The sequence below is a fragment of the Mobula hypostoma genome, chromosome 6 (assembly GCF_963921235.1).
Source record: "Mobula hypostoma chromosome 6, sMobHyp1.1, whole genome shotgun sequence".
Lineage (NCBI taxonomy): Eukaryota > Metazoa > Chordata > Chondrichthyes > Myliobatiformes > Myliobatidae > Mobula > Mobula hypostoma.
The window spans coordinates 8500083-8512777 of NC_086102.1; the positions used below are offsets into that span (position 1 = coordinate 8500083).

A 12695-nucleotide genomic window follows, 5' to 3' on the forward strand; every position below is an offset into this window, starting at 1 on the left:
CTCTCCTATCATACTATTTCTTCTTCAGCCCTTCCACCTATCGCCTCCCAGCTTACCACTTCATTCCGCCTTCCCCTTCACCTGGTTTCGCCTGTCAGCCACCGGCTTGTACCCCTTCCCTGCCCCACACCTTCTTATTCTGGCTTCTGCCCACTTCTCTTCCATTTCTGGTGAAGGGACTTAGAACAAAGATGAGGAGGAATTTCTTAAGTCAGTGAACGGTAATTCTGTGGAATTTATTAGCACTAACAGCTGTGGAGGCCAAGTCTTTGGGTATATTTAAAGCAGAGTTCAATAGGTTCTTAACTAGTAAGGGCATCAAAAGGTAAGGGAAGAAGGCAGGAGAATGAGAGCAATAACAAATCAGCGATAATGGGATAGTAGAACAGACTCAACAGGCTGAATAGCCTAATTCTGCTCTTATGTCTTATGGTTTTGGCCCCAAATGTCAACTGTTTATTTCCCTCCTGAGATGCTGCCTGATTTTTTTTCCTATCTCTTTGTTTTGTGGGGTAAACCAAACCTAGAGAGTTCCACTAGATCAGACAGAATGAGAGAACTCATTGCAGCCCCTGTAGAAGACTGGCAGATGACTGTTTGTCATAGCATTCCACTTTCTGTGACTCAATCCTGCAAGACCAGGCCACCCTGAGTAACAAGGGGTATCTGAGCATGTTCCCTTCCAATCACAACATCATGCAGCGCCTGTTGGATTAGGGCCCAGGCTGCTCCTTTCATTTTGCTTGTCCTCGTAGTTACAGCTTTATTTACGCTTGTTTATATGTTTGTATAACCACCGTTTGTCTGTAACCTTTTAGTAACTTGTAGTATGTTTGGTTCATAGTTCTGTCGTTTCTTTGTCTGCAAAGCTGCAGTAGGACTCAGTCAGTACCTGTTCACAGGTTTCCTAATCCAAGCTGTTTCAGAATGGATCTTAATTGAAAAGGATAGTATATGCTCAATTTCCTTTGTTACCTCTGTCCTTCCTTTGCTTGCTGGTAAAGGCTGACCTCATCCAAACTGTGCTATAATCATCGTTTTCAGGTTGATGTGCCATGTTGTATGATGTGGGTGATAATGGTTATTTCCCTATCCATGACCATGATTGTGCTTGGCAAATTGTTCTACACAAGTGGTTTGCCATTGCCGCCTTCTGGACAGTATCTTTAGAAGACATGTTCGGCACAGCATTGTGGGCCAAAGGGCCTGTATTGTGCTGTAGGTTTTCTATGTTTCTCTGTTTCTAAGACGGATGATCTCAGCCATTATCAATACTCTTCAGAGATTGTCTGCCTGGTATCAGCAATCGCATAACCTGAACTTGTGATAGGCACTGGCTGCTCATCGGACCCATGGCTTCACGTGACCCTGATCGGGGGGGCTAAGCAGGTGCTACACCTTGCCCAAGGGTGACCTGCAGGCTAGCGGAGGGAAGGAGCGCCTTACACCTCCTTTGGTAGAGACGTATCTCCACCCTGCCACCCGAGTACTCTGATGAACAACTAAAGTATGACTATGACTATGACTATACAATGCATCAGATTTTTGCTTCAGTCTTGACTTCTGAAGAATCTCTGCACAACGTCATCTCCAAATCTAACAGTACCAACACCTAATAAAGAAAGCAATAAAATCAGGCAATAAAAAAAGACATTCTTGAATTTTATTTCCTGATCTAATAGAAACTTTGGCCCAACCATTCCATTCCTAAGGTGCCTCTCTGATCAAGTCCTCTTTGGCTCATATCCCTCTAAATATTTTCTATACACGTATCTGTCCAAATATCCTTTAAACATTGTAATTGTATCCACCTCTACACTTACTCTGGCAGCTTGTTTCATGTACCCACTACGTTCTTCATGGAAAATTTCCCTTCTGGTCCCTTTTAAATTGAAATGTTCATTGAAACCTATCGAACATTGAAAGGTCTGGACAGAGTGGATGTGGAGAGGATGCTTCCAACGGTAAGAGAGTCCAGCACCAGAGGACAGAGCCTCAGAATAGAAGGACATCCCTTTAGAACAGAGTTGAGGAGGAATTTCTTTAGTTAGAGGGTGTTAATTTGTGGAATTCACTGCCACAGACAGCTATGGAGGCCAAGTCATATAAGGTGAAGCTTGATAGGATTCTTCATTAATCAGGACGAAAAAGATTATGGGGAGAAGGGAGGAGAATGGGATCGAGAGGGAAAGCAGATTCAATGGGCCAAATGGCCTAAATCTACTCCTAGGTCTTCTGGTCTTACATCTTTCCCCTCTCAAATTAAACCAATGCCCTTTAGTTTTAGACACCCCACCTTGGAAAAAGACTATGACCATTCACCTTTTCTATGCCCCTCGTGATTTTGTAAATCTTAATAAGGTCACCCCTCAGCCTTTGTCACTCTAGGGTAGTGGTTCCCAATTTTTTTTTTATACGTCAAGGACCAATACCATGAAGCAAAGAGCAATGTGTCCATTAACCCTAGGTTGGGAACCCGTGCTCTAGGAGAAAAGATACTGCCTGGCTGGCCTCTCTTTATAACTCGAACACTCCAGTCTCAGTAACATTCTTGTGAATCTTTTCTGCACCCTACCCAGCTGAGTGACATCCTGCCTGTAGCTGGGTAACCAGAACTATGCACAGGGATGAGCAATTCTTGTTGATCTGTCCAGCAGTCTTGTGAATTTAATTCAAAGTAAAGATTAAAGGGTGTTCGATCCTTAGAAGGTGTGATCCTATGGTGCGATTCAATGGCAAAGCAAATTTATTACAGTATGCAAATATCATCATATACTACTTTGAGATTCATTTTCTTGCAGCCATTTACAGGAAAATAAAGAAATACAATAGAATTTATGAAAATCTATAAATAACAAAGACTGACAAACAACTCGTGCAAAAGAAGACAAATGCACAAATAATCAATAAAAACAAATAAATGATACTGAGAATATGAATTGTAGAGCCCTTGAAAAAGACTCCATAGGTTGTGGAATCGGTTCAGAGTTGATGTGATTGAAGTTCTCCACACCTGATGGTTGAGTAATAATTGTTCCTGAACCTGGTGGTGTGGGACCAAGGGTTCCTGTACCTCCTACGTGAGTATTAGAGAGATGAGAGCTTGGCCTGGGTGGTGGGGATTCAAGATGATGGATGCTACTTTCTTGTGGCAGCGCTCCTTGCAAATGTGCTCAATGGTAGGGGGTGGGGGGTGGGTTCTTTGTCTGTGATGGTCTGGGTAGAAGTAAGGGTAGGAGTTGGAATGAATGCAGAGTACAGAATGAACATCCTCCTCCTCCTGACCTGTTGTGCCTCACCTCAGAACAACAGTTGCCGACTGTTTCTCAGGCATCGCGCTCTCCCAGTCGGCAGTCGCCTTAACTCGACAAAAAGGAAAACTTAGTACGCAGGTCAGCCACTCAGCTACAAAGAGCGATGGAGTGCTGGCTCTGCTGTTGAACATGATGAATTGTCCCATTGTACCAGTCTGGGTGCCTGGCTGCTCCTCCACCGTAATTGCAATCTCCCTGATGCTATTTTGAACAGCCGCACTGTTGTCTCTCTCACCGTACAGCGACATAAAGGGACATTGTCTGCCCTGCTCGAACGAGACGGACTGGGATCCAAAGTGGTTGTCACCATGACCCTGAAATGGCACGGACTGGCACAGCTTGCAAAGCGCTCACAGGAGGCTGCTACCCAACAAGAGGCGAATGTTAATGCCGACCATGACAAACTGCCTTCTCAGATGACATATTTTTTGTTTTTGTTTAGGAGTAAGCACAGTAACCGGCCCTTCCAGCTCATGCTGCCCAATTACACCCACATGAACAATTAGCCTACTAACTCGCACGTCTTTGAATGGAATGTGGGAGGAAACTGGAGCCCCGGAGGAAACCCACATGGCCACAGGTAGAATGTGCAAATGCTTCACAGAGAGTGGCAGGAATTGAACCCAGATCATTGGCAATGTAATAAGATCATAAGACATAGAAGCAGAATTAGGCCATTGGGCTCATCAAGTCTGCTCTACCATTCCATCACAGCTGATTTATTATTTCTCTCAACCCCATTCTCCTGCCTTCTCCCTGTAACTTTTGACACCTTTACAACCAAGAACCTATAGCCCATTTTCTGCCGTAGTTCATCAATCCATAGAACCATAGAACACCACAGCACAGAAAACAGGCCATTCGGCCCTTCTAGTCTGTGCCAAAACTTTATTCTGCTGGTCCCATTGACCTGCACCCAGTCCATAACCCTCCAGACCTCTCCCATCCATGTATCTATCCAATTTATTCTTAAAACTTAAGAGTGAGCCCACATTTACAATGTCAGATGGCAGCTCGTTCCCCCTAATGTTCACCCTAAATCTTTCCCCTTTCACCCTAAAGCCATGTCCTCTCGTATTTATCTCTCCCTCCTCATTCTTCTACGCTCCAAAGAATAAAGTCCTAACCTGTTCAATCTTTCCCTGGAACTCAACTCCTGAAGACCTGGCAACATCCTAGTAAATCTCCTCTGCACTCTTTCAATCTTACTGATATCCTTCCTATAGTTAGGTGACCAGAACTGCACACAATACTCCAAATTTGGCCTCTCCAATGTCTTATACAACCTCACCATAACGTCCCAACTCCTATACTCAATACTTGGATTCATGAATGCCAGGATGCCAAAAGCCTTCTTTACAACCCTGTCTACATGTGATGCCACTTTGAGGGGATTATACATCTGAATTCCATAGCAAGGTGCACTTAAAATTATGTCTAATGTTTTTAAATTTTCATCTTGCTTCCAACCCCACATTATACCTGCAAATCCAGTCACTTTTAAAGGCGTCATCCAATACCATAGCATTCGTCACAGCTGGCAGCACCTAGTGTACTGGAGACCCTCCGGGGGGAGAATTTGATAAAAGTCCAGTGAATCTTTAGTGTTACGCTAACAGCTATGCCACCCTGTGCCCAAACTAACCCCAGTACACATTGCCCTCATTGCCCACCTCTTCGTAGGATGTGTTGAGAGGGTATGGTGCCAGATGCAAAGGTCTATATTCCAGTTCATCCTCAGCAGCTGTGTAACAGGGGACTCTCTGTTCTATGGGCTGTTGTCTCACAGACACATACACACGCGCACACACACGCACGCGCACATCAAGTGCTGTTGGAAGGCCATCAACTCGGTGAAACTCACCACCTGGTCTGCCCAAAACATCTCCTAGCACGGCGAGATGTCCCTGAGGGAATGCTGGCTCAGTTGCCCTGCCAGGGGACGTGCTGAAGGATACACGGAAGCTCGGTTCGGCCAAAGCTAAGGTTCTGTGGAGAAGGAGCACCGTACGGACTCCTTCCACCGCTGAAAAGGAGGGGCAGGGCCATGAGAGGAAGCCCTTTGAACATTGAAAAAGTGCATCACCCAGGGAGCCACGTGAGTGACAATGGTGCTGTGGGTTAAAAGAATCGTCAGCACCACTAATTGACGAAATGGCACAAAGAATGTTAAACAGTTTTGCAGTGTTGTTCTTTCTACAGTATATGTATGTTTAATTATGAACAGCCGTGAGGCCAAGTCCAATTCTTGAACTTTGCATCACTCCAGGAGACCATAAGTATCAATTGTGCAAAGGTGCAGCTACGCAAAATGTACAAATATTAAAGATTAGTTTCTCAAGACCATAAGACATAGGAGCCTGATCAGGCCAAGCGGAACAAGCGCTACTCATACCCTTACACTTCCTCCCTCACCACCATTCAGGGCCCCAGACAGTCCTTCCAGGTGAGGCGACACTTCACCTGTGAGTCGGCTGGGCTGATATACTGCGTCCGGTGCTCCCGATGTGGCCTTCTATATATTGGCGAGACCCGACACAGGCTGGGAGACCATTTCGCTGAACACCTATGCTCTGTCCACCAGAGAAAGCAGGATCTCCCAGTGGCCACACATTTTAATTCCACATCCCATTCCCATTCTGATATGTCTATCCACGGCCTCCTCTACTGTAAAGATGAAGCCACACTCAGGTTGGAGGAACAACACCTTATATTCCGTCTGGGTAGCCTCCAACCTGATGGCATGATCATTGACTTCTCTAACTTCCGTTAATGTCCCACCTCCCCTTCATACCTCATCCTTTATTTATTTATCTTTTATCATTAATAATAATTTTTTTTCTCTTTCGCACTTCTTTTTCTCCCTCTGTCCCTCTCACTATACTCCTTGCCCATCCTCTGGGCTCCCCCCCCCTTCTTTCTCCCTGGGCCTCCTGTCCGTCCCATGATCCTCTCATATCCCTTTTGCCAATCAACTGTCCAGCTCTTGGCTCCATCCCTCCCCCTCCTGTCTTCTCCTATCATTTTGGATCCTCCCCTCCCCCTCCCTCTTTCAAATCTCTTACTAACTCTTCCTTCAGTTAGTCCTGACGAAGGGTCTCAGCCCAAAACGTCGACTGCTCCTCTTCCTATAGATGCTGCCTGGCCTGCTGCGTTCACCAGCAATTTTTATGTGTGTTGCTTGAAATACCAGCATCTGCAGATTTCCTCGTGTTAGCATAATCAGGCCATTCAAGCTCATTGAATCTGCTCCAGCATTTCATCAAGGCTGATTTAATATCCATCTCAACCCTATTCTCTTGCCTTCTCCCCACAACCTTTGACATACTTACTAACCAAAAACCTATCAACCTCCACTTTAAACATCCCCAAATACTTAGATTCCACAGCAGTCCATGGCAATGAATTCCAGAGATACATAACCTTCTGCCTGAAGAAATTCCTTCTCTTCTCTGTTCAAAATGGACGCCCTTCTATTCTGGGGCTGTGCTCTCTGACTCCTCCACTATAGGAAACATCCTCCCCACATCCATGCTATCTAGGCCTTTCAATGCGGCAACCCCCCCCCCCCCATTCTTCCAACCTCCAGCAAGTACAGGCCAGAGCCAGCAAACGTTCTTCACACCTTTACCCATGCAATAACTCCTTTTACCCACCATGCCTTGATCAGGTAAAATTATAATATTAGTCTTATTTGTCACTCCAGTGAGTACAGGTCCAGAGCCATCAAGGTTAACCCTTCCATTCCCAGGATCATTCTCCTGAAACTCCCCTGACCCTTCTCCAATGCCAGCACATTCTTTTTTTCTTAGATAAAGGGATGTCACATATACATCAGAACAGACATGGAAATGCACCATTTTTGTCAAATCAAATCAGTGAGGTATGTGCTGGGGGCAGCCTATAATTGTTGCCAACGTAGCATGCCATAACTTACTAACCCTAACCTTTATGTCTTTGGGATGTGTGAAGAAACCGGAGAACCTGAAGAAAATCAATACGGTAACGGGGAGAATGTACAAACTCCTTATAGACAGCGATGGGAATGGAACCCCTATCAGTGATTGCTGGCATTGTAATAATGTTATGCTTACCACTATGCTACCTAATAACCATATCAGGTGACCTGCTCTGGGCCCTGCAAAGAGATCTAATTATAAGGAAAGCATTAAACAGTCTTTACTCTCTTAGGACGTTCACTTTTGCATCAAGCATTCGCACAACCTTCCACAGTTATACCCTGCAAAGTATCCTGACTGGTTGCACGTGGTCTGGTATAGCAATATGAAAGCACAGGAAGGACCCTGATGAAGGGTCTCGGCCCGAAACATCAACTTTTTACTCTTTTCCATAATGCTGCCTGGCCTGCCTGGCTCCTCCAACATTTTGTTTGTGTTGCACAGGAAGGCAATGTTCTTCTTCTTCCTCTGACTTTTAATGGCGGTTGGTAGTCCAACCTGAAGGTGCATTACTGTCACCATTTGCACTGAAGTGTGGTGCAGAGAGTTGGGAAATAAAACCCTGACTAGTTCTTCATCAACTGAAAACTAAATCACCCCAAAAATCCTTACGGATTGTAAATAATGAAAAACAATATTGTGAACTAAATTAAAGCCACTTCCATAATTTAGTAAAGATTTTAAATGACATCCATCAACCCCAAATATAGTAGTGCAACCTCCATTTGCTTTCTTTCAACCTTATACACTTCACATTGTAATAGACTGTGTTCAACTGTTTCATAATGATAACAACACCTACACACCCAGGGTGATGTTTTCCAACAAAAATGAGCAATAATTAAGCATGGTATGCCCAATTCTAAGTCAAGTCAATATAATTCCTTCCCTTTTTGTTTTACCCCCTTCTCCCATCAATCCAACAATGTTGGATTCTGGTGCTTTAAGTCCAAGGTTCTTACAGCAGTCTGGAATGACACATAAAACTTGTTACTTCACGATTGTTTTATTAAGAGTTGATAGAACAAAGAGAACAGGAATAGAACAGTGAAAGGGGTCACTGCTACTTGAAGAAGAGAGAAGTTAAAGATGGCATCTAGCATAAAACAGCTATATACACAGAGATAAGAAAAAATCCATTCAAATCTGTAGATAATAATAAACCAATTAGAAAATACTTATTCCATACTGCAGTAAAAATTAACTTATGAGAAAGCACTTATTCACTTATGGAAGAATGAAGAAACTTCAGAATTATGTTCTGTATAACCACTCAAGGCATATTAAATTCTTATGCATATGAAGGCTACTGAAAATACAAGCAGATCATTAATTGTTAAACTGTAGAGAAAATGACAATTAAACAGTCAGCTCTAAAAGTAAGAAGGTGCAGAGAGTAGTGCACTCTGCCCAGTACATCATGGGCACATCCCTTCCCACCATCTGCAGAAAGTTCTGCCACAAGCAACGTCATCATCAAAAATCCCCACCATCCGGGCCATGCCACCTTCTCCCAGCTACCATCTGGAGGTTCAGAAGCCTAAAGTCCCACACCACCAGGTTCCAGACCAGCTACTTCCCTTCAACCATTCGGTTCTTGAAACAACTGTTACAATGCCAATCACTACAGTTTAGCAACACTATGACCACTTTGATCACTGCACTTAAGTGGAGTTTATTTTTTTTCCTTTTCTAATTACGTTCATACAGAATTGTGCAAAAGTCTTAGACACGTATATATAGCTAGGATGCCCAAGACTTTTGCACAGTACCTTATTTGTCAAGGTAGAGCAGAGAGCAAGTTGGTAATTCTGGCGGGAGCAAAGGATGTTGGGAATGGTGAGGGTGGCGTGACGTGGGAGGGGTGTGGTACAGAGTACACAGGAGAGCCAAGGCAGGGGGTTGTGTGGGTGTAGACACACTCAGCCCTGAAACATCAGGCATGATCATTTGATTCCAAACATTTACTTTATTGATCATGGGCAACAATTATACCAGTGCCCAAGAATAGTGTGAGCTGCCTTAACGACTATTGTCCAGTAGCGCTCGCGCCTATGATGATCAAATACTTTGAGAGGTTGGGTCATGACTAGAATCAATTCCTGACTCTGCAAAGACCTGGGTCCACTGCAACTTGCCTATCACCACAATAGGTCTATGGCAGACACAATCTCAATGGCTCTTCACAAGGCCTTAGATCACCTGGGCAATACAAACACCTATGTCAGGATGCTGCTCATTGACCATAGCTTAATGTTTCACAATGTCATTCCTACAGTCTTGATTGATAAGCTACTGAAACTAGGCCTCTGTACCTCCCTCTGCAATTGGATCCTCGATTTCCTAACCAGAAGACGACAATCTGTGTAGACTGGCAATAACGTATCCTCCTCACTGACAATCAATACTGGCACACCTCAGGGATGTGTTCTTAGCTCGCTGCTCTTCTGACTCTATACCCATGATTGTATGGCTAGGCATAGCTCAAATACCATCTATAAATCTGCTGATGATACAACCATTGTTGGCAGAATCCCAGATGGAGGAGTGAGATGTACCAACTCGATAAGTGGTGTTGTAGCAACAACTTTGCTGTCAGTGTCAGTAAGGAGCTGATTGAAGACTTCAGGAAGGGTAAGATGAGGGAACATGAACCAATCCTCATAGAGGGATCAGAAGTGGAGAGAATGAGCAATTTCAAGTTCCTTGTGTCAATATCTCCATGGATCTAACCTGGTCCCAATGTATCGGTGCAGTTATAAAAAAGGCAACACAGCAGCTATATTTCTTACACATCTTACTTTTAAGTTAATATTTTTATTCTTTCTTACTGCTCTTCTAATATTTGTATATCTGTGCACTTGTAATGCTACTGTGACACTGTAATTTCATTTGGGGTCAATAAAGTATCTATTCATCTATCTATTTCATTGGGGGGGGGTGTCAGGGGATACCGCACAGGATCATAAGCTACAGGTAGTTGTAAAATTAGACAGCTCCATCATGGGTACTAGCCTCCATAGTCTCCAAAACAACGAGCGGTGCCTCAGAAAGGCAGTGTCCATCATTAAGAACCCCCATCACCCAGGACATGCCCTCTTCTCATTGCTACCATCAGGAAGGAGATACAGAAGCCTGAAGGCAGACACACAATGATTCAGGAAATTTCTTCCCCTCTGCCATCAGATTTCTAAATGGACATTGAACCCATGAACACTACCACACTTTTTTTCTGTTTTTGCACGATTTTAATGACTTAATATACTTATATACTTACTGTAATTGATTTACTTATCTATTTTTTCTATATTTATCATGTATTGTATTGTACTGCTGATGTTAAGTTAACAAATTTTACGACATATGCTGGTGATATTAAACCTGATTCTGATGTTTCTCTGGTGCTTCCCACTCCTCCCCTCTCCCTTCCCCTTTTCCCAAGCATGATTCCCCTCTCCCTTCCCCTTTTCCCAAGCATGATTCCCCTCTCCCTTCCCCTTTTCCTAAGCATGATTTCCCTCTCCCTGTCCCCTTCCCACTCTCGGTCCACAATAGAGACCCACATCAGAATCAGGTTTATCATCACTTGGAGACAGAGGCGGAGTTAAGATGGCGCTAAACAGCAACTCCTTTGCTTGCATCTTCAGAAACAGCTCTATTTCTGTCTTTAATATCTTTGTTTTTCCCTTTCAGGGTTCTTTTGAAGATTCTGATCTTAGGTTACACGCTGACTTCAGTTCTTTGCGGGAATGGGACTCGTGCTCGGGGTTTCAGGACCGGCCATTGTTCGCCACGCCAAGGGGTTGGCCTGAGAGGTGGCCTAGTGTTCAGAAGCCAAAATCTCGGGGCTCTGGAGACAGGCAGATCAAGGGTTGGTGTCACGGCAAGGGACTCATGTGTCATTGGGGAGGCTGGAAAATCTTTCGCTGTGGGCCCGAAGACCCGAGATCTTTGTGATCTTCGGGCACAGAGCTCAAAAAAAAGCGATGAAACGGACTTTTTAACACCGTAAACCCGCAGGTTGTTGTTATGTCTCCCGCTCGCGTGAAAATGGAGGACACCTCCCTCTCCCTTATTAAGGAGAGAGAGAAAACCTGTGGGTTGCCAAATGCCAGATGAATTGCGATAGTCTTTGGGGTACCTGCAAGATCTGTGCTTGTGCTCGGTCGCGGGTGTACCTTTTGTTTTGCTGGTTGGGGGAGGGGAGATTGTTGCTCACCGCTGCATATATGCGGGAGCAGGGAGCTGGGGGAGACTTTGAGGTTCTCACATTTAACTGTTGTTCATTCTTCGGGGCACTTCTCTCTTTTTTTTGGATGTTTTGCGAAGAAAAAACATTTCAGGATGTATACTGCATACATTTCTCTGACATTAAATCGAACCTTTGAACTTACATATGTCATGATTTTTTTGCAGCAGCAGTACAGTGCAATACATAAAATTACTACAATACTGTGCAAAAGTCTTAGGCAGCCTAGTTAGATATTACCATGTGCCTAAGACTTTTGTGCAGTACTGTATTTTTAGTTTATGTTTTTCTTGTGAATACTACTTGTTTGTTGTTATGTGCCTGGATAGCTGCTGTAAGTAAGTGACTTATTGCATGACATATGTCAGTGGCAATGTTCTTTCTAATATTTTTTACAGCTGCACGGACCAACCTTTGCCCTGAGCAGGAAATTTTTATGTGGCCTGAGAACTGCACAGCACTTTAACTACTTTCTTTTGTAATACTGTATGCACATATTTAGAATGAGAATCGAAATTTCACATACTTTGGATTTAATTTAGTGTATAATGAAATACAGTAGAACAAAGAAAATCTTTCATGTTTTATAAACTTTTTCCAACTGCATCCAATTCTAGCTGCATGGCAGGACAGGCTATGTGCACGGGAGCATTTCAGTTACTGTGTGGCCGTGCACCCTCGCAGCTTAGAGGGAACAGCACTGGTGATACTAAATTTGATTCTAGTACCTGAGTTCTACTATATATTAGTTGATATGCCTTATTTGTAGGATGCACAGGTCTGACATAGTTCTTGAGCACAGTAACAAGTGTCTTGACCTGAATTGTCAACTGATTACTCCTCTCCATAGATGCTGCCTAATCTGCTGAGTTCCTCCAGCATTTTCTGCATGTTACTTTGGAGTTCCAGCAACTGCAAAATCTCTAGTGTCTCTAACAACAGTCTCCATTATGCACCACTCCCTCTGCTGGTATATAGAGATCTAGACAACGGACAGGCAAGTTCAAATCCCACTAAGGCTCAAGTAATTAAATTGAACTGTGATCTATTTTCTAGAGCTCTCTAATTTCAGTAATGGAAAACCTTCCGTCTACCAGGTTGCCATAGAAACCTACATGATTCATTAATATCTGAAAATGTACATGAATGTCAGAGTGCTTCATATTTAATTGT

At 43.7% G+C, this 12695-nt stretch overlaps 1 long non-coding RNA gene across 12 annotated transcripts in view; it reads right to left on the reverse strand.

Moving 5' to 3' along the window:
- The window catches only part of LOC134347806 (uncharacterized), a 293384-nt gene that overhangs the window by 128096 nt on the left and 152593 nt on the right, over nucleotides 1-12695 (reverse strand). The window lies entirely within an intron of this gene.